The sequence below is a fragment of the Marmota marmota genome, unplaced genomic scaffold (assembly GCF_001458135.2).
Source record: "Marmota marmota marmota unplaced genomic scaffold, marMar, whole genome shotgun sequence".
Taxonomy (NCBI): Eukaryota; Metazoa; Chordata; class Mammalia; order Rodentia; family Sciuridae; genus Marmota; species Marmota marmota.
The window spans coordinates 24,579,274-24,602,785 of NW_025999968.1; the positions used below are offsets into that span (position 1 = coordinate 24,579,274).

General features: G+C 35.4%; 1 pseudogene; it reads left to right on the forward strand.

The window, feature by feature from the left end:
* The first annotated feature begins 1,537 nt into the window (after positions 1-1,537).
* LOC107136084 overlaps positions 1,538-23,512 on the forward strand; it is a 34,369-nt pseudogene continuing 12,394 nt past the window's right edge.

Consider the following 23,512-nt stretch of genomic DNA (forward strand, 5'->3'; position numbering starts at 1 on the left):
TTAGAACAGCATGCACCCAACCCATAGGGCACTTTTAGTGAATATTAAATATTTTATTATTATTATTAACAATAAGTTAACAGTGCCAATGTTAAGATGTGAGATTTTCTAATCATTATTTTTTCATAAAAGGCCTTAGGTCACCATCATTGAGAGGACCAAGATGAAAGAGATAAAAAATATTCCATTACTTAGTGATTATTTTTTCCAGTATTAGAAGTTATAAGACTTCTTTAAGAAACTGTGCGAATTCTAAAATATTTGCTCATACCCTTATGGTCCTAAAGACTGTGCACTGGGTCCTCCTCCTATTAGTGGCTGATTGTCCTGAAGATTGCTGCTGCCCATATTGTTTGTAGGTTCCTCATAGAAATAGTCTGTGGAGTTAATTTTATTTCTCTCTCTGTTTTCTTCATACTCATTGGTAGAGAAGTACTTACCTTACAGATTATTTTTCACTCTAGTTAATGTTTTCATTTTCTTTGAATTCTTTCTCTTATTTGGCAGCTAGAAATATTGAGGTCTTATAGGGCAGCAGTTTTATCTTTTTTTTTTTAAGTGTTATTCTCTTGTGAGGCTGTTATTTTATTTAAAGAATAAATTGCATTCTGTGAAATGCTTCAAGGCAAGTTTGACCAGATGACCCAGGTTTGTAGATTTTATTATAAAAAGGGATACCTTTGGTTACTATCCTTTGGAATGGAAATATGTTCCATGTTTTTTAGTATACAGTGGTTCATTGTTGAGGGCTGAAATCAAGTCAAGATGGCGCCTGGCACTTTGCCAGAAGGAGTAGTTTGTGAAGCAACGCCAGCGAGCCATTAAGATGATGAGGATTCCTTATTGGTTGACTGGTGTATCTAGATGATGTTAATTAAGCTAAGCTGTGTGTAATTAGTTAAGCATATATACCTCTGCTGTCTGGCAGAGAAGCAGCTCCCGCTGTTTCAACCTTTACAAGTTGCTTGTCACCCCCTGGTTATTTTGCCCAGCCAGACTGTGGCAGATGGTGGCCCATCCGGGGAGCCCAGGGATGCTCGGGGGTGACAAGGAAAGCTGCCCATCCCTAGAAATAGATAGGACGGGAGCAAAGCTGCTCCTCCCTAGAAGCAGATATGGTGAGAGGAAGGATGGCCATTTCGAGAAAATGGAGAAGATTGATACAGTGTGTTTTTGTCTTGTTTTGTCTTGGTGTGTTGTATTGTCTTTGTTATGGAAATATGAGATCAGAAGTTGGTGGAAATCAAGCCAAAAGGGTGTTAAGTAAATTGCTAAAGGAAGGAGGCACCCCAGTGAAGCCAAGAACAGTTAGGGCATACATTGATAAAAGCCCAGGAACTCTACTCAGAAAGACAAAGAAAGTTCAGAGGAGGAAGGACTATCAGGGAAGGAGGTGCAACAAAAGGCTGCTACTAAATACTTTTCGTTACTGGAGGGTGCGTGAAGCAGTGCGGCAGCTGCTGCGTGCGCGAGCCGGTCACAGTGCAGCAGGGACTTGGCCGAAGCCACCGGCCTTTCCCCGCCCCCTGCCCGGGGAATGGGACGCCACTGCAGAGAGCCCAAACCCAGACCTGACTTGGAGGCACAGTCTCACAGGCTCTTGATCCCTGTGCCCGGTGGTAATTTGAGTCTGGGACACTCCCCCGGGCAGTCTAGGGCTGCCTGGGGATGCTACAGCCGGTGGCAGAAGACCAGAAGACGCGCCGACGTCCCTGAAGTTTGGGCATTTCCAATGCCAATAACTAATGAGTCATTAGTTTTTCCCTATTTGCTGTAGGTGCTGCCATGGGACTCCTCGCTATTCCTGTGGATAAATGCAGTGTTAGCAATATCTTAAATCCATAACAGCTGATATCCAGAACTCCAATTTAGCTACAGTGGTTCTCCCACACCTGGAGGCTAATGAATAATGAGCACCATTGAGGCCTATTTCAAATGTAAAAAACCTTGAGATAATGTACTAAATTGTTCAGAATGTTGTTTTCTTAGTGCCTGCTGGAATGCTACATGATTTTCTTTAGCCATCATTGCCAGAGTTTCTGCCTTCATCCCAATGCTGGTGAGGACGAGGGTTGAGGGATTTCCAGTGTTACTGAAAACCAAAGGAGACTTCGGAATTACAGTTACCATCATCACAGCTGTTGCTGTTTCTGCTGCTGCTACTACAGCTTCTGTGATAGCTATCACAACAAACTGTATAAACTGATGGATCAATGAATAATGTAACTCAACAAGTGATGCTCAATCAAGGATTTACTTTGGGAGGAAATGGACATATTAATAGATTCCTCTGCTTTGAACTGCTTGCAGAACTTGCCTGGGCTATGTATCACTTGTATGCATTGTGAACTATGTTGGTGCAGAGAATTGTGGTAGTGCCGGGGTATCTTTGCTGATGGTGTCATCGGTAGTACATTTTTTCCAAAAGGAGCCCTCAATTGGCTTGGTGTCGTGGCATTTTGTGTCCTCCCCTTTCTGCTTGTAGCAGGTTATTTATGGTGTTTGTGTAAAAACCACTATGGTTGTTGTCCACAAGTATGGCTAAATAATGCTGGGCCGGTAGTCAAAGACTGGTAAGATCCAATTACAATGGTACGAACCTAAGACAGGAGGCTGACGACTTGAGGTCAGACCATCCAATGACGGTTAAGGACCATATGTAGTATTGGACAACCTAAGACAGGCACAGTCCCTAAGCCACATACTTGTTGTTTAATTAAACAAAAGGGAGGAGATGTTGAGGGCTGAAATCAAGTCAAGATGGTGCCTGACACTTTGCCAGAAGGAGTGGTTTGTGAAGCAATGCCAGCAAGCCATTAAGATGATGATTCCTTATTGGTTGACTGCTGTATCTAGATGACGTTAATTAAGTTAAGCTGTGTGTAATTAGTTAAGTATATATACCTCTGCTGTCTGGCAGAGAAGTGGTTCCTGCTGTTTCAACCTTCACAAGTTGCTTATCACCCCCCGGTTATTTTGCCCAGCCAGACTGCGGCAGTTCATCTCAGCATTTTCAGTTCCAGACCATGGAAACAGAGATAGAGAAAACACATACTGGATTTTATAATACTTTCTCCTTTTGCTAAAGCTTCTTTAAATTTTGGAGGCCAAGGTGAAGGCTGATATTGTTATGCTTATATATTTTATTCTTATATTTACCTTTTTAAACAGTTTACTCTATTAGAGAGAAAAGGAGGGTTTTTTAAAACTTTTAAACAACAAAGAATAATTTAAGAAACTGATATGCAAATTTAGGAAGATTTTTTTTTTAATATGTAACATGTATCTTTTCATGGCCTGGCCCAGGAGAAAATATGGTGATGAAGGGGACAATATTTTGAAGTTTTAGCAAAATTCTAGAATCTCTGTATGCATGACTTAGGATCTAGACATGCTAGAGACAATTTTCTTTCTTGGGATGTCACTGAAATCTTCTGCAATTTATTTTTATATCTACCCCCTTACTGAAGTGTTATTGATAACTCATTGAGATTCTAGGTGTCAAATAAAAACCTGCCAAAAGACTGAAAATAAAATTATGCTCAGATTTTTGGTGATTTAGTGAGTCATTGCATCTGTTTTCCTTTTTTTATAATACATTATTTTTAATCACATTATATAAGGTAGAAGGTATATGTGAATTAAAGTAGTTACATGAACTACTTTAAGAAGTACATGAACTTAGTAAAATATCCACTTACTACATTGAGTATCAGATTCTTTTATTATTATTATTATTATTAAACTGGATGTCTCCAATTAAGAATTGTATGTTGATGGAACGTATTTCAGGATGCTATTTGCATTTAAATAAGGTTTGGAGTATGTGAAAAGGAAGTAGAGTTCTTCAAATAAAAATGCATACACTGGGAAAAACGAAGGTCTTTCTAGTTTCTAAAATTTAGAAAATAATTGTAAAAAAAATATTTCTTTATTACCAAAGAGACTGTTTTACATGCTTATGTAATAATGAGAAGAAAGAATTCTGCCATTTCAGTTTGCTAACCAAATTATGAGTAAATGGGGCAATGTTTTGTTTGAGAATGGAAATAGTCTTATAATAAAGTTTGAAGAATTCTTCATGTCTTCCTATTATAACACATCAATTCAAGCTTTAGCAAATCAGATTAATGATAATGTAATTAACTCTGAGTGTGAGATAATTTGCATATAGTGCTGAAATTTTAAATTTAACTAAACAAATAGAGGTATAGTGGTTGCTGAGTATAAGAACACTTCTTTAATTGATGTAAAGCAGGAAATTAAATTAACTGTCCAGATTCTATTTTTTAAGACTATATAAACATTGACCTATAAATGATTAGTTTTATGAACTTTTTTTCCACCATTCAATACAGAAAATCTAATAACTAATTCATTACCAGTGAAGTGCGAATTGAATAAATGGATCTTAATGACTATAAATATAAAAAATTTTCATCCAGGAAGATTCATTTACCTTCATCAGACAGAAATATATCTTAAATAGCTGTAATATTAAAGTGGGGGAAAGAAGTCACAACACAAAAAATAAAAATAAAAATAAAAATAAAAATAAAAATAAATACATTGAAAAAAGCAAGCCTGGGAAAGAAAATTATAAACTTTGCCACAGATTTATTAACTTCCTGGTCTTCGATTTCAGCAGTGAGGGAGTATCACATTACTTTCTTGTTAGTAGAGGCTAGTAATATAAAACACTGACCCAGATTTTTATTCTATAAGACTCTGTGGGAGAATTATGCTCTACTGGTAAAAATCAATCTGTGGAAGCATGACCACAATTATTAGATCCTTTTCTCTGAGTTAAATTAGTTCCCTGGTTGTTTAAATAGGGGAAAAAAAATCTTTGAAACCATTCAATAGCAAAGTAGATGAGGAGACATCTCCTTATAGGAACAACGTCTCCTTCCTTCACATCATTAGTTGATACAATTTTTCCCTTTCCCCATGTAGTTTTTATTATGCTCATTTTAATTCTTAAAATGAATTTCCTATGGAGTGGTGAAGTCCAATACTTTAGCTCAATAAGATTGCAAATTTAGATTCAGCAAGGCATCTCTCTCCTCTCTTAGAGTTTTACATTCTGAAAAGCTGAACTGCAGTCATTTATGTTCTTTTTGGGAAACAAATATACCAGTTTATTGGATTTCATTTTGGTGAGATTAGAAACTCTAAGCTTAATTTTCAAAGCCCTTTGTTTTTAATTACTTAATAACTTTAGAAATTTCTTCTTCCATACTTTTGATTGTTACGAATTCTGTCTGAATAGTGATTTTGTCGATTTGAGAAAGTGAAAAGAATATAGTGTTGATAATTAGAAAATTTTGGTTCTAATCCTAGTTTTGCCACTAGCTGACTTTTCAATATTCTTCAGTGCACTTTACTTGCTTGAGCTTAATTGCCTTCATTAGTGGAATCAGGAGAATAGAGAAAATGATTTTTTTTGGCTCCCACCTTTGGACTTGCATTTGCTAATTCTCTCCAATTCTAAGGCTACATGTCTGAGAGTTTTTGAAGTTTCTAAGCAAAGCTCTTATTTTTATGACTGTCTATTTTGAATTCATTTTCCAATTGTTGGGCACTTTGTTCTGTACAAACAGATGCATATTTCTTACATTTACATTGTAGAAGCAGACATCTATTTTAGTAATATATTTAACAAATATATATTGAAGCTTACTGTGTTTCAGATATTCTATTAATGGCTTGAAGTACATCATTAAACAAAATAAACAAAATTCACATCTTATATTTTACCAAGGGGAGAAATAGACAAGAAACAAAACAAACCACAAATCAAAACAGTTCACATGTAAGAAATCAAAAAATCTGATAGAAATATGTTAAAAAGTATACCTGTTATAGGAAAAGAAAAATCGAATCAGAAAAGAGATTGTGGCAGATTACCCTATTAGATGGGGTGGTCAGGAAGGTTTTCTCAGAAAGGAGAGGTTAGGACAAAAAGTTGAGAGAGGTCATGTAGCTGACAATGACAGTTTTTAGGGAAGAGCATTTCTTGCAGAAGAGCAGGTAAGAGCCTAATGCAGGAAGGGCCTTGTTATGTTCAAGGAATATCAAGGAAGTCAGTACAGTTAGGGCTTTATAAGCAAGAGTAGAAAGAAATATAAAAATATTAATGACTGTTTGCAATAAAGGCCTTAATTTAAGCATTCCTTTCTCCATGCCCTTTGGTAGTGGTCTTTGACACTGACTCTGAGTTGGGCTATTTGAATTGCTTTGGACAATGGGATAGTCACAAGCATGATTAAAGAATGACTAGTAGAAGTCTCTTTGCTTTCTCTTGAAACCCTGCTCTGTCTCCGAATAAGCCCAGACTAGCCTGAAGGAGAAGGAAAGACCTCACTGGCCATGCACCTGAGGCCATCCTGGACCAGATGGCTCTGGGTGACTGACCAGTGATAGCAGACATTAGAATCATGAGAATGAATGAAGTGTTGTTTAAAGACAGTTCTAAGGTGGGTTGTCTTGCAGCAGTAACTAACTGATCCAAGGAGTAATATAAATGACATAGTGGAAAGCAGAGAGGTAAATCCCGTGGGACCCTGTTTGGCCTTGTAAACATTTTGGCTTTTACACTGGGTAAAATGAGAAACCACTAACAAGGGTTCAAGCAGACATTTATATAATCTTTTATTTTGAAATGCTTACTCTAAGTTCATGTCATTTCTTCTCTGGTTTGTCTTATTCAAAACTCCAGAATGCAGAAGAGGTATTGACACCTTATTTGACATATTCACTCAATTTAAGAAGAGAGATGCTTTTGTTAAGTCAATTTGGATTTAGCCAGAACTTCTTGTGGATACAAAAGTTTGTTCTAGCTTTTCATCTTTATTCTGGAGAATTATTTATATACCCATTTGTAACACAGAAGTAAGTGGTCACATTCTTTGTCTCACGAATTCAAAGAATTAAATCCAGGGACAAAATGGTGAGAGCAAAGTAACAAGATTTGTTAGAGTAACAGAAAAGAAGCAGAGCTCCTGAAGGGCAGGGGGTCCCAAGAGAGGGATGTCAAGGGGTGTCTGTTTTCTAGGGGTTTTTAAGAACATATCTGATGGCCCAGTGCAGGTGATTGGTGGGTGAGGAATGCTATCATGAACCAATCAAGCTCTTCAACTTCCATGCTTAATAAGCCAACCAAAGTGCATAGTTTCCATTGCTCATGGTTATCATTAAGAGGAAGAATCTCACCTGGTGGTTTTGGACACGTCTATTAGAAAAAGGAAGCATTTTGGGTAGGGGTCTGCTTGTGGTTGGCTGTTGCTAGGGGTAAGGACAAGGGTAACTAAGGAAAGGCTGCTATGGTTGAAGCTATGAAGAACAGAAACAGGTACTGTAGGCAAGAAGAAGGCATTGTGGTTAATGCTTGCAGAGTGTAGCGAGTCATAGCATGTCTTTTAGACCTAATGTCTCCTTTCAGGTTGGCATGATGTTCCCCTCCACTCCTGTCTTCTCTAAGGCCCTTATCCTGGCTGTGTATGGGAGATCTATCTTCTTGCCTCACTTTGATTCAATGATAACTTCTTTGTCAATTTGACTTTCTTATCTAATTCTCATGTTTAAATAAACTAATAGCTTTCCATGAGAGTTAAATTCTCATGCAAAATATGAGAAAAGAGCCAGTAAGATAGAATCTATGGCTTCTTTCTAACATTTGGAATCTAGGATCCCTGGGAATGATGCAGCTTGATGAAATGACTTCTCATTCTCCAGAATTCTATATACTTCTATTATTCTAAAAACCACACTTCCTGTGGCATTTGTTTGAATACCTCACACAAAGTGATATTTCTTGAACAACATTGGCAACCAATGTCCACAGTTTTTTTTTTCTATAGCTCCAGACCTACATTCCATGTGTTGACAGAAAATAATCATTCTGCTTTAAAGGAATAAGAAACTCATTTTGAGCCAAATATGAAAAGCCAGGGCCCAGGAACACAGATTCAAGTTACCCTGAATGATGTGTTCCTCATGAAGAGGTTACATGAACTCTGATATCCAAGGAACAAAGTCATAAATCAATACATTCAACGAATACATTGGTGGAGGCATTAGGTAGGTGGGCTATGGCAAAGCAGGGAAATCTTTCCTATAGGTATCACATGTTATAGCATTCTTTGTTTTAGAATTGGGAGAGGCACTAGCACTCTGCTATTTAACATTTAAACTTCTGAGAAGTTTACCTAATAGTCATGAGAATGATAGGACAGATACAAAGGTTAGAAGTGAGTGGCTATTTATCTAAAAGGCCTAAGACAGACCAAGATTATTTTGGCTCTGGATCTACAACATTCCATCTCTCCACAATAACAATGTCCTAATGTACTACTTACTCAAGGTCACACAGTCTGCAGGATCTTTTATACAGATGTGGTTTCTACAGGGAACATAAACTTCACACAAGTTTAGGAGACAAACACACACACACACATACACACACACACACACAACCAAACTACAAAACCAAGCAAGATAAAACAAACTCTCTTTCCTTCCACAAAAGAAAATCTCCATGATTTCAAAGATTGATTTTTGGTTTAAAAATGGTTATTTAAGGACATTTTTAAGTGTCGGGAATGGGTCTTTTCTATCTCAGATTGAATCAAACAGTAAATTCTATGTTGTTAATTTTTAATTGCATTGGCTCTCTGTTTCTCTCCCTTGTGTTCCCTCCTATTCTTGTGATCTAGGCATATGGTTATCACCTATCTAAGCAATATACAATCCTAAAGGAATTTAATTATTATGAAATTAGTGTAGTGGAAATACCACTGAGTATCAGAAACTTAACCCCAGACCTGGTTCAATTGTACACTAAGGACTCAGATCAAATACCAATTAATTTCTGTTTTCTTTTTAGGTATTTAAAATTGTTAGTAACTTTTTACAAGGTATTTCTGTTGAAAAGGAAACTTTGCATTTTTATAACTAATCTTCACAACCATTTGAAGAAAATATTAAAATGATATGTATTTAAGTTATAATGTATTTCTAGATATAAGAAAATCCTGATTATAAGGTAATTATGCCTTGCTTTCAAGTAAAGAAAAAATTATATGAAATATATTTAAAAATAAACTCTTAAAAATATTGATGAAATTATCAAGTGCCTAGTACATTAAGACTATACATTAAGAGACTTATTACATAAGCTAATGAAAAATTTATTTAATTTTTATCATGTTGAAGAAGAACATAAATTGACTGTCTAATGCTGGTATAGTCATACCATGATGACCTCAGGGACACACATTCCTTCTGTTTTTCATCTATGCCATACACTTTTTTTTTTTTTGATACTGGGGATTGAACTCAGGGGCACTCAACCATGAGCCACATCCCCAGCCATATTTTGTATTTTACTTAGAGACAGGGTCTCACTGAGTTGCTCAGAACCTTGCTATTGTTGAGGATGGCTTTAAACTCTCAATCTTCCTGCCTCAGCCTCTTGGGTTGCTGGGATTACAGGTATGCATTACCATGCCCAGCCTGTCTGCCATACTTTATGCAAAGCATTCATTCTCAACATCATCATTGTGTATTTGAGAAGACAGTTCTTCCTCCTCCCTCTCACCCTTCATACACGTAGTTTCTACACTCTTGACATGAATAAGCATAAAGGAAAATGACAAAATTGCATGTTAAATGATTCTGTACACTTTTAAAGATCTTTCCTGGAATTTTTACTCAAGAGATTTCTCCTGAAATCTCATTGGCCATAATTAGAAGAAATCTTGAGAGATTAGTTGTTTTAGTTGGGCCTATGCCAGTTCTTAAGAAAACATAGCCTCTGTTGGTGAAAAACAAGAAAAGAAAGAAGAAAAAAATAGTCATTGGATAGAATGATGTTTAACTTTATGTGTCAAATTGATGAGGTTATGGTTCCCAGGGATTTGGTCAAACATTCTTCTCAATGTAAGTGTGAATGTATTTTTTAGAGGTGATTAACATTTATGTACATAGATTTTCAGTAAAGTACATTATCACCTATAATATATGGACTAGTGTGGGGTCATATTGGAAGTCTGCTAACTATTTACTTGGTATGTGTAAGCAGGAGAGTCAAGTAAAAAAAAAAAAGTAAAACTTGAATTATAAAAACAATCAATTTCCCCAAATTGAGCCAGTTTATAGACCCAGAATCCTTCAAGTGAGGAAAGGCTGGATAATCTTGCATAAGTACTCAGCTACATTGCCATTTCTTTTTTTTTAATATTTATTTATTTATTTTAGTTCTTGGCAGACACAACATCTTTGTTTGTATGTGGTGCTGAGGATCGAACCCTGGGCGCACGCATGCCAGGCGAGCGTGCTACCGCTTGAGCCACATCCCCAGCCCTATTGCCATTTCTTTATACTATTAATCACTCTCCCAGTCTTCCTTGAGGTGTATGGACTTTTATCAGGGTGATTGTGTATTAAAGAAAAGAAAATAATTAAAAATTTCAGAGCTTCCTGGATATTAGCTCTGAAATGACACTATTGCAAGGATAAAATATGTTATGGGGCCCCCAAGACAGAGTGCTGGCTTATGGAAGTCATGTTTTTGGTCCTGTTAGTTTCACAGTTTGCCAACTGGATCTTCAGACCCATTCTGTGGTTACTTCAGTAGTTCTGAAATGCATGATTTGGATGTATGTACTTAACAACTGGTAAGAGCCACACATTGGTTCCTTAACCTATGAAATAAGGTATATTATGGTGGAAAAAGCCAGCCAAAAGTCACTAGAACTTCTTCTACCTAGGGAAATAGTTAGTCAAAAGCAATACAACAGAAATTAGTGCCACTGTCAAGGATTTGGGAGATGCAGTTAGTGATTCTCATTTTATCCGCATTTAACTTGCCTATTTGGTTTCTAGAGAAACCAAATAGTTCTTGGATAATGACAATGGATTTTCACATGCTTAATAAGGTAGTGATTCCAGTTGTTGCTATTTTAAGATATGGTTTCTTATAAATTAACAAATACCTTCATACTCAATGTGAAATTATTGATTTGGCAGATGATTTCTTTCTCTATTTCTATTATTAAGCACCATCAGAAGTACTTTGACCTTGGGGCTGGGGATGTGGCTCGCCTGGCATGTGCCGGGCGCTGGGTTCAATCCTCAGCACCACATAAAATAAAGATGTTGTGTCTGCCGAAAACTGAAAAATAAATATTAAAAAAAATTTCTCTCTCTTCTCTCTCTCTCTCTCTCAAAAAAAAGAAGTACTTTGATCTTATTTGGCAAGGCCAACTTCACTATCCTACCTCAGGTTATATCTGACATCCAATATTAGGTCATATTTTGGTTTTCCCTTGATTTCCTTTTCTTTTACAAGATATTGTACAGATCCATTAAATGATAACTTTATTCTTGGACTTAATGAGCAAGCAATATTAAAGACTCTAAACTTACTGATGACACATTTGCATGTAGGAGGGTGAAAAATAAACCCAATAAAAATTCAGGGACTTCAATCAACAAATGGGCCAAGGATCTGAACAGACACTTCTCAGAGGAGGATATACAATCAACCAACAAATACACAAAAAAATGCTCACCATCTCTAGCAATCAGAGAAATGCAAATTAAAACCACCCTAAGATACCATCTCACTCTAGTAAGAATGGCAGCCATTATGAAGCCAAACAATAATAAGTGCTGGTGAGGATATGGGGAAAAGGCTACACTTGTACATTGCTGGTGAGACTGCAAATTGGTGCAGCCAATTTGGAAAGCAGTATGGAGATTCCTTGGAAAGCTGGGAATGGAACCACCATTTGACCCAGCTATTCCCCTTCTCGGACTATTCCCAAAAGACCTTAAAAGAGCATATTACAGGGACACAGCTACATCAATGTTCATAGCAGCACAATTCACAATAGCTAGACTGTGGAAACAACCCATATGCCCTTCAGTAGATGAATGGATTAAAAAAATGTGGAATTTATACACAATGGAATATTACTCAGCACTAAAAAATAACAAAATCATGGCATTTGCAGGGAAAGGGGTGGCATTAGAGCAGATTATGCTGAGTAAAGCTAGCCAATCCCTAAGGAGCAAGTGCCAAATGTCTTCTTTGATATAAAGGGGATGACTCAAAACAGAGCAGGGAGGAAGAGCATGAGAAGAATATTACCATTAAATAGGGATGAGAGATGCATGGGAATGGGAGAGAGAAGGGGAATCGGCAGGGAAGATGGAAGGAGACCCTCATTGTTATGCAAAATTACATATAAGATGGTGTGAAGAAGAAAAAAAGAGAGAGAGAGAGAAAAGTGTCATAGAGTGGGTAGAGAGAAGTGATGGGAGGGGAAGGGAGGGAAGAGAGGAATAGGAAGGGTAGCAGAATACAATAGACACTAATATGGCTGTATGTATAAACATGGCTGTAAAACCAATGTGATCCTGCAATCTCTACTAGTGGAAAAAAAGAATTCATACCCCATTTGAATCAAATGTATGATATGTCAAGATCATTGTAATGTTTTGAGCAACTAATAAAAAAATTAAAAAAAAATCAGGGACTTGTACCTCAATAAATTTTCTAGGATCTAGTGGTGTGGGATATATCTAGGTATCCTTTATAAAGTGAAGGATAAGGTGTTGCATCAGACCCCAGCTAAAACCAGGAAAGGGATTTAATGTCTATATATTACCTCCTTGAATTTTTGAGGCAACATATATCTCATTTGATTGTGTTACTCAAGTCCATTTACTGAGTAAACAAAAAGTTGCTAGATTTGAGTAAGTTCTAGAACAAGAGAAGGTTTCTGTAATAAGTGCAATCTGCCTTGTAGCTGCTCTGCCACTTGAGCTATATGATCCCACATGTCTATGGTGCTTGGAGTATTAATGACAGATTCAGATTTTGTTTGGAGCCCTGTAAGTGAATCACAGTGTGGCTATTCAGATTTTGGAACAAAGTTTTCTATCATCTGTGGATAACTATTTTTCTCTGGAGAAACAGTTAGTGGTTTAATAATGTGCCTTAGTGGAGGCAGATAACTTAACTGGGGGGCCATCAAGTTACCATTTGACCTGAGTTGCCCATCATAAACTGGGTATTTTCTAAGCCTCCAAGCCATAAAGTTAAGTGTGCACAGTAGCCCTCCATCACAAAATGTGAGTAATGTACAAAGGATTGTGTGTAAGCATGCCCAAATGCACAAGTAAATTTCATGGAGCAATGGCACAAATACTCATTGTTTTCACTCCTGTTATATTGCTTTCTCTCTCTTAGCCTGCACTTGTGGCTCCATAGGTAGATTTCTATCATAAGTTGACATGGGAAGAGAATGCTAAAGCCTAGTTTATAGGTGGTTCTACATGGTATTCAGGCACCACCCAAATGGGGGAAATAGCAGCACTAAAGTCTGTTTATAGGACATCATGGAAGAAGAGAAATGAAGGGAAATTTCAGTAGGCAAGAATTTGGGTATAGTAATGTACTGGGTTGGTTGTTTTGCTTGTAAGGAGAAATGGTCATATGTAGGGTTATGTATATCATGTACTATAGCTAATGGTTTGGACAGCTGGTTAGGGACTTGGAAGGAATGTGATTAGAAAATTGATGACAAGGAGTTTTTGGAAAAGAGGTACATGGCTATATCTTTTTGAGTGGGAGAAAGAAATGTCAACATATTTTTGTCCCATGTGAATGCTCACCGCATGGTGACCTCAGCAGGGAAAGCTTTTAATAATCAAGTAGATAGAATGACCTATTGTGTAGTGAGCATTTTTTTTTCTGGCTACTTCTGTTTTTGTGGAATGAGCTTATGAGCAAATTTTCCATAGTGACAAGAATGGCAGTTATACATGGGCTCAGCAACATGGACTTATACTCACCAAGAATAACCTGGTTAACACCTCTGCTGAGGGCCTAACCTGCCAACAGCAAACACCAGCACTGATATGGTGATATCCCTGGGGGGATCAGCTGAATACATGGTGGCATGTATTCAGATTTTGGAACAAAGTTTTCCATCATCTGTGGATAACTGCTTTTCTTTTGAGGAAAGTAGTTTTCCACAGATAACTACTGTTTCCACCATGAAAGAGTGTGTTAGGTAGCTTTTTGTTCAAGCCAAAATATCTGACAAGAACAACTCGAAGGAGGAAAAGTTTATTTTGATTCATGGTTTCAGAGGTTCCATCCAGGATGGCCTACTCCATTGCCCTGGGACCAAGGTGAGGCAAAACATTATGGTTGAGGTGCTGGGAGAAGGAAAGCTTTTCCTCTCATAGAGGCTGATTAGCAGAGAGAGGGAGAAAGAAAGAGAGGGCACAAGTGATGTGCTAAGGAAATATAAATCCCAAACAAATATTTCAAGTGACTTATTTCCTCCAACCACATCCCAACTGCCTATAGTTACAATCTAGTTAGTCCATTCAAATTATTAATCTATCAAATGGATTAACCACTGATTAGTTTATGGCTCTCACAATCTAATCATTACACTTCTGCATATTACTACATTAACACAAGAGCTTTTGGGGGACAGTTCATATCCAACCCACAGCAAAGGATTAGCATTTAATTATTACTAGAATAAACACTCTGGGTATAGATTTGAATTCCTTTCAAGTGATTTTCTGACAAAAGTACTATTTATGGGCTTTCAGAATGCCTAATTGTGTCATGATGTTCTGACCAAGGAACTCACTTGTTAGCAAGTGAAATGTATCCGCAGATTCATGCCCATGAAATTTAGTATTTTAATCATGTGTTTCACATTGCTGAAGCAGATGGCTTAAGATAATGTAGTATAGCCTTTTGAAGACTCAAGTATGGTGCCATGAAGTAGGCAATATCTCCCTGTGGCAAGGTTTTCCAGGGGGTTATAACTTATTCTAAATCAGCATCCAAGATATAGAGATATTTCTCTCATCACCAGATTTCATAATTCTGGAATTGATACATAGATTTGAGAACTGCACCACTCATTATTAACCCTACTGACCCATTCAAAATTTTTGCTTCCTATGTCCGTACCATTGTGCTCTACTGGTCTAGAAATTTTAGCTCCAATGCTAGGAATAATTTCACCAGGAGAAACAGAAATTGTTTTATTAAACTTGAAGTTAAACTACTACTCAGCCATTTTATACTTTTCATGCCTCTGTAGCAAGAAGGAATGTATTTATTATATTGGTTGGTTGACTGATCCTGATTACCAAGAGAAAGTTCAACCTTCAGTCTCCAAGGAGATAAGAAAGATTTTATCTGGAATACACATGGTCTTTTAAGACATCTTTTAATGTTACCATTCCCAGTGTTTAAAATCAACAGAAGACCACAACTTGATTGAGGTAGGACAAATAAGGGCCTAAACCCTTCTGGAAGGAAGGTTTGGATCATCCTTCCAGGTGAAGAGCCAAGATTAATTAAGGTGCCTGCTGAGGAATAAAAGGAATGGAAAATGAATAGTGGGAAGAGATAGGTATATGAATCTCAGCAACAACCATGTGATTAGTTATAGAAATGAGAACTGTAGTTGTTAGACTGTAATGGTTAATTTTACATATTAACTTAATTGGATTACGGTGCCCAGTTGTTTGGTCAAACATAAGTCTAGCTATTGTTATGAAAGTTGTCGGAGTCCAGCTCCAACAGGGGGTCTCAGGAGACAAACGGATGGTGAGGTGTCGGGGAAAGTGGGGTGGAGAAACAACAGAGACACCAAAGTGAAGGTGCTGATCCCAATCTTTACTTGTGAAGTTGATCATATATACTTTTCATTTTGGCAGGCTCACAGTACTTTGTGGTTACAAAACAGGAATCATTATTCAAAGAAACAAAATATTATGTAGCTACAATTAGAATAGAAGAATGTATCTTGGCTTATGCATAAGCAAGCATTTGTACTTTCAGTCGCGTTTTGCTTTGAGCTGTTTCTGCTTAGTTAACTTTTAATAATAGTTAGAAATGTCCCAAACTATTGGCCTATACCTTGACTATTCTTTCTTGACTTACTGACTGGAACCGGTGCCATGGTTCAAGTGGTTGACTTGTTATTAATTTTAATCAAACAAGAGTAAGAGCACAAACCATTGTGCACAGGAACAAGAACAAGTTGCCCAGTACTATGCACTAATCTGTCTTCTTAACATTAATTTTTCTTCTCTAGATTTTAATTTCTCAAAAACTTCCTTGACAGGAATACAGGGAGTTTTTCATTAGACATTAACAATTTACGCTCCACAGCTGAATCATTGCATTTACAGCAAACAGATCTATTCTTTAGAAGTAGTTGCATTAATTGGGAAAGTCATGTTTTTTCCTTCATACTTAATGGTCATATGAGAAATTGCAACTATACTTATTAAAGGAATACAAAAACAAACCAGCCCATTCCCAGAAACATACTGTGTTCCTCCAGAGGATGGACGCCTTGCGCCATCCACCTCAGTAGGGCCTTGCCATTGCCTGAGTCAGGGGAGGGGCGCAGCAGAAAGTATTTTTAAAATGTTGCTAATATTAAAATTTGTAGACTTAGAGAATGTAGATTATATTCTAAAATAACTGACCAGACTTTATTGAATCAGTTGAAGAATTTAATAGAAAAGACTGAGATGCCCTGAAAAGGAAGATATTCTGCTGCTTAGGACTAAACAATGCATCAATCCTCCCCTGGGTTTTCATGCTGCTGGCCTGCCCTTCAGATTTTGGAGTTACCAGCTGTCAAGATTTGAATAGCCAATTCCTTAAGATAAAGCTCTACATACCTCCTTTAGTTCTGTTCCTTTGGAGAATACTAACACAACTAGAAATACCAGCCAGAAAAAAAAAATTGACTTAAATACTTCAGTAATTTAAAAAATATATATTTTAGATTTTTACATTATAGGTTTTTTTTCAAATATAGTTCAATTGAAAATAATATTATCATTTTTTTTTACAGATAAAGGAATTTAGACTCTTGAGCAATTGACTAAATCTAAAGATGACATAAATATTAAACATCAAGTTCAGGATTAACACTCAGTTTCTAAGGTTACACATACCACAGTGACTTTACAAGAAGCACTATTCACTTACAACTATTATTTTTGATTTGGACAAGATTATTGTTTACCCATAAAATGGGTATTATAATTGCATTTTAATCAAATAATTGTTTGGTAATTGATTGAGATGTTTATACCAAGTAATTTGAGCAGTTTCAATTGCATTATATATTTAGTAAATTAATTTTTATTAAAATGTAACTATTACTTTTTTGAATTATGCTTATGGATTTTTTTTAAAGAAATAATATTTATTTTCCTAAAAATAATTGATTTTATAAAATGTGTGGTTTGAATTCTTTTAAAGGAGATTTTTAAATGATTAGGATTAATTTGTGAAATCATTTAAAGTAAAACCTATATAGATTATTGTAAAATCTTGTTATATAATACTTGATTTGACAAGACTCTGTTGGGTACCCTGGTTTTAAGCTGGGTCAGGTAGAGAGAATATGTTTTGGCAACTATAAATTTGTACCCAAAAAACAATGGTCTAAGAATACTTCTGACTAAAAAAATATAAAGCTCCAGTGCTAATATTTAAAAAGGTTTTAGGAAGCGTTTTCATCTATAACTTACCCTAAGTGACCCCTTTGGAAAATGATTGATTGGCATTTGGCAGATATTGTTTATTGTGCCAAAGTTTTGTTATGGTCTTCTAACATAAGTATTAAAGGGAAAAATTCAAAGAATGCACTTGTGCACTATTCCCAAAGGCAATAACAAGAGGATTAAATACAATAACTTCTGAAGTCAGTCACAGCCATAAATATGCTATTGAACATATGTTAGAACAGCCTCTAAAGTTTCAGGGAATTAAGAATGAGCTAAAAATTTTCTTTACTCCAAAATATCTTCTTTTCAAGACCAAAAAAGCATTTGTAGGATGCTAAAAAAGTATCAATTTCAATTCAGTAGCCTGTTGAAATCCAGTTCAAAAATTGTTACATATATGGAACGATAATATCTTTAGGAACGTTGAAATTTGAGAAGACAGCAGAATAATGCTGTAAATTATTTTAAAATTTCTACCAGACCACTCTGTTTCAAAGTTTTGCTTGTTTGTAATTTGATCACCAGTTTTCAAAACAAAATATTACCCTTTCCATTTAAATATGTTTTTTTTTCAAATAGAGTTCACTTAAAATAGTATTATCATTTTTTTCAGATAAAGGAATTTAGACTCTTGTCTTCTATAATTTTATTTCCAAACTCTGAACTTGACTGACTTTATTCTTAATGTACTAATTGTTCACTCTCAGCCACTTTTGCTGGTTTCTTCTCCTCTATTTGACTCTTTGTGACAGTTTAAGAACAAAATAGTCCTAATATATGAAAACCTGCTTCTGAAGGTGATGTGAAAAATGAAAGAAAGGAAGTTAGGATCCAAAGAGTATTGGGGGAATTACTGACAAAATCCTAGTGTGAGTAAGACCAAGTGAATTCCCATAATGTGGGTAAGAAGGCAGAGGCATAAAAATTGGTAAAGATAAAAGTGACTTCATCTTAGCCAAATTGTACCTAATTTATCTCATGCCTGAAAGAGTTATGCACATTCTTGGTGCCAGTGTCCTGTGGTAAATCTCCACAGACCATTCTAATGATTTTCTCTGCTTATAGTTTGCTGGGAAAATGGGTAAAACTGATTTAGTTTACTCTGGGGAAATTGTGGTGATTAGGACTCAAGATGGCTGCAGTCAGGTCAAGTTGAATCCAGAAATTGAACCATGAATGTTGGCATAATCCAGAATTTAGATTTTGGACCTTACTATCTATCTATCTATCTATCTATCTATCTATCTATCTATCTATCATCTATTTATTTTTGGTATCAGAGATTGAATCCAGGGACACTCAACCACCGAGCCACATCCCCAGGCCTTTTGGTATTTTATTTAGAGACAGGGTTTCACTGAATTTTGCAGGGCCTTGCTAAATCACTGAGGATGGCTTTTAATTTGAGATCCTTCTGCCTCAGCTTCCCGAGCCACTGGGATTACCGGTTTGTGCCACAACACCTGGCTAGACCTTATTTTAAAAGTTACAGACTTGGGCTCTTTTTTTGTTATGTTTTATTTGTGGGCTTTTTTTTGTTTGTTTGTTTGGGGTGCTGGGGGAATTGAACTTAGGGCCTTGTTCATGCAAGGCAGGCACTCTTCCAACTGAGCTATATCCCCAGCCCTTGGAGCTCTTTTTTTATTGGTAGGCTTTTGATGGCTGCTTCGATTTCCTTAATAAAATTGGTTTGTTTAAATTTTCTCTATCCTCATGGTTCACTACTGGTTCAATTTAGATAGAACATTTGTCTCTAGGAATTTTTCGATGTCTTCAAAATTTTCTAAGCTTATTTGGGAATAAATGTTCCAAATAGTTTCTGATTATCCTCTGTATTTCAGTAGTTCTGTGGTGATAGTTCCACTGTCATGGATTTTAACAATTTGAGTTTTTCCTATTTCTTTTGGTTAGCTTGGCTAAGGGTTTATCAATTCTGTTAATTCTTTCAAAGAACTCACTTTTTATTTTGTTGAGTTTTGAATTCTTTCTTTAATCTCAATTTCATTTATTTCAACTCTAATTTTAATTATTTCTTATCTTCTATTGATTTAGATTTGACTTTTTCTTCTTTTTCTAGGGTTTTGAGGTGCAACGTTAGATTATTTATTTGGTCTTTTGATTCTTTTAGTGTGTGAGCTCAAAGCTATGAACTTTTCTCCTAGAACTGCCTTCATAGTGTCCCAGAAATTTTGATATGTTGAATCTCTATTCTTGTTTGCTTCTAAGTACAGTTATAGACCAGTGATTATCATATCCAATCTCATAACTTCACTACTATATGCTAACAGTGTTTCTAAACTAAAGACTCATATATTCAATGATTTCTTTCACATTTCCATCTAGTTGTACAATAGAAATCCACAATGCAACAGGTTTAAAACTTTCCTAAATATCAAACATTCAGCCTCAAAGCCAACCTCTCACTTCCTTCCCTTCTACCACAAACTTGTTTTACATTTGTTCTTCTAGTTCTTCAAGCTGAAACTTTTGGAGCAATGCTTACTTCCTTTCTTTCGCATCCTTTATCAAATCTGTCAACTCTATATAAAATGATACTGTTTCTATCTTCAAACATATCCTTCTCTGTTACCTCTATTGTCTGAATTGCCATCCTCTCTTGCCTGAATACTCAAGTATCCTTATAAAATACAAGTCATATTATATCTTCATTTCAGTTGTATTAAAATCCCAACACTGGAAAATGACCAACATAGTTTCCTGTTTTGTGTCCTCCATTTCTACTTCTTTAACCATTTTATATGTTCAGCCACCTTCTGCACACTGTTTACCTTGATGTTTCCTTTTTAAAGATTTTTTTCTCTGTTTTGAAATGTCCTTCTTCCATATATCAATTTAGCTAAATCAATTTTGTGTAAATCTCACCATTTGAATGAAGATTACTCTGGTCACCATAATACTAATCCTGACCCCCACCCGATTTTGTCCCTCACTCTACCCTTCTCTTTTGTTTCCCATACACAATCTTGATTTTCTGAGATTTTTAAAAATATTCTTGATTATTTTTATAGAACTACTCACTTTTAATACCAATCAGAGTAAAAGCTACTTAGGAATCCTTGCTTGTATTTTCAGATTAATCTAAGTGCCTAGAATAGTGCTTGGCACTTAGTAAACACTTGAGCTAATTTATGAATGAGAGAATACGTGAATAAATATAAACGCACTATAAAAGCTATATACATTCTGTCCAACATCTCATCTTCAGGCAACAAAACGAGTAGATAGAGATTATTTATTTATTTTTGTTGTAGTTGTAGATGGACACAATATCTTTATTTTATATTTGTTTTTCTTTATGTGGTGCTGAGGATTGAACCCAGGGCCTCACACATGCTAGGCAAGTGCTCTACCCCTGACTACAACCTCAGCCCCTAGATAGGTTTTTAAAGTGATAATAGTTTGAAAGAAAAAAAGGTTGATTTTTTTTTGCAATCTACTAAGTTCTGTTCATTATCATTAATAAAGTTCAAAATTTTATATAAAAATGCTTGCAAATTTCAGATTATTTATCATAGAAAGATGATGTACTTTTGATTAAAGGGGAGAAGCAGCAAAGACCAACATAGGGAAACAATAGGACAAAATAGAACAAATGCCTGAATTGCTGTGATCTGAGCAGTGACCAAAACCTCCAATGCTAAGAGGACTTCAAAGACAACAACTTCAAAGCACCTGAGTTTGAAAACTGGGTATAATGTCTGGCGTGATCTGGCAGGTTTTGAAAGGATAACATTCTGTCTGAGTTATGATAAGACTGCATAAAGATTTATGTGTTTCTTGAAGCTTATGATTTGTATATATTCTTCATCTTTCCCTTCATTTGTTGTTATAAATTCCAGCTGTTATTTTTTGCATTTTTAAGCGATTGCATGCTATATATTTTCCTGCTAGCGACTGTTTGGATGCTTTCAATTCATGTAATGCATTTGGGTCTTGAAAACATATCATAAAGGGATTCTCAAGAAAACAGAAAAAAGTCAAGTCATAATATATACTATTAGTATCATTGAGCATTAGGAAAGCATAGTTTAATTAATATTAAAAAAAGCTATGACTGAATTGTATACTTGGCATAACATGCTTATCTGTTTGAAGTTGAACTAAGAATTAACAAAAAATGAGGTATTTGAACAAGTATCTAGCAGCAAATCTCTTGGGCCCAGATGCGAAAAAACCTCAAACAGGTAAACACTGAAAAAAACAATAAATGCTAAAACTGTACTTTTCTTTTGGGAATTTGAAAGTATGTGTATAATGTGTATGTCATAAGCAGTTTTCAGACAACCTTTATGTTAAGCTAAATCAAATTACTTAATTGAAGTTCTTTAATGATGAAATATTTTTGGGTTATTAAATATTGGCTTGTAAAAATGTCTAATTTTGATGGAAATGAATAAGCTTAATTTATTCTTATTTATATTGAAAGCCAGTACAAGGTTTTGAGCCATTTTGAGAAAGCAGTCACTATGACTACTAATTTGAACTTGTAGCGATACCATCATTACAGAGAGCAAGGGGAGCCAGCATCCTATGCACTTTTCTCTTGAACTGAATTGTCTTATAGTGTCACTACAAAAAAAAATGGGGAGAAATAAAGTTGTTAGAAGATTGTTTCCATGAGAAAAAAAAAAATAGGATCCTTAGGGGGGAAAAAGTCATTGTATAAAAGTGAAATTATTAGGATTTGTGTGAAATAGTTCTTTTTTACTTACAAAGAAAAATTATTGTGACAGTTCTGTTTTAAATGGCCTTATTTTGTTTGTAATTTTCATTTTGCATCTACTGAAACAATCATAAAATATGAATGTGTGCAAAGTCCACTTTAAAGCCTCATAAAAAATGTTCAGCATTCAATAAAATATCTAAATATGCCTAAGCTGAAAATAATCTTTAATTGCTGAACAAACAATATCTAATTATATATAACACATTGAACATATAAGATACATTTTATCTTATTATTTAAGTTCGGTATTATTTTTGCTTTGCTAATATATAATATCACAGTTATACAATACTACTAGTGTAAAAGGACTAAGACTACAGCATGCTGTCTGAAGTGATTTATGATCTTTCAATGCTTACAGTAATGTCAAGCTTCAGTTTTGCATCACACTATTATAATGTGTCAAGCAATTTTTAAAATACTCCAACAGTTGACTACACCTGTTTCCACTTTGCAAATCCTTTCAAGTTCATGGCACTTTGATCGAAAGGGAAATATTTAACTTGTGTCTTTCTTTTTCAATCTAAAAATTGAAATTTTTATTGTACTTTTCTTTATGATATATTAACATTAGTAGGATCATAAATTGTGAAAATTAGCCATTTTCTTTTATTTGATAATTCATAAAGGGATTTCTCAGTGTTATATTTGGATTATTTCCAGGGAAGCATATAGGTCAAAATGTAGTAAAATTTTACTAAATTTTATTATCCTATATTAGCAGAGCAGGTCTTTTAACACCAAATAAAAATATGTGGGGCATACATATTTAAATTTGATACATATCTACATGTACATGTTCTACAATTTGGATCAGGAATGTCCCTAAAAGGTCCATTTATTTGCCAGCCTGTGCCACTATTGGAACCTTTAGGAAGTAGGGCTTAGCAGAAGAAAATTTGATGGTTTGGGACATTTGAACTTTGAAGAGGATATTGGGAACTGGCCTGTGCCTGTCTTTTTTTTTGCTCCCAGCTACCATGAGGTGAATAAGTATCCTCCACCATGAGCTTCTGCTATTGTTTATTGCTTCGACACAAGCGGACTATGGACTGATACCTCTGAAACTGTCACCAGAATAAACCTTTCCTGCTTTTAAGTTGTTTATCTAGGTATTTTTTCACAACAATAGAAAGTTGCTAGTAATATATATATATATATATATATATATATATATATATA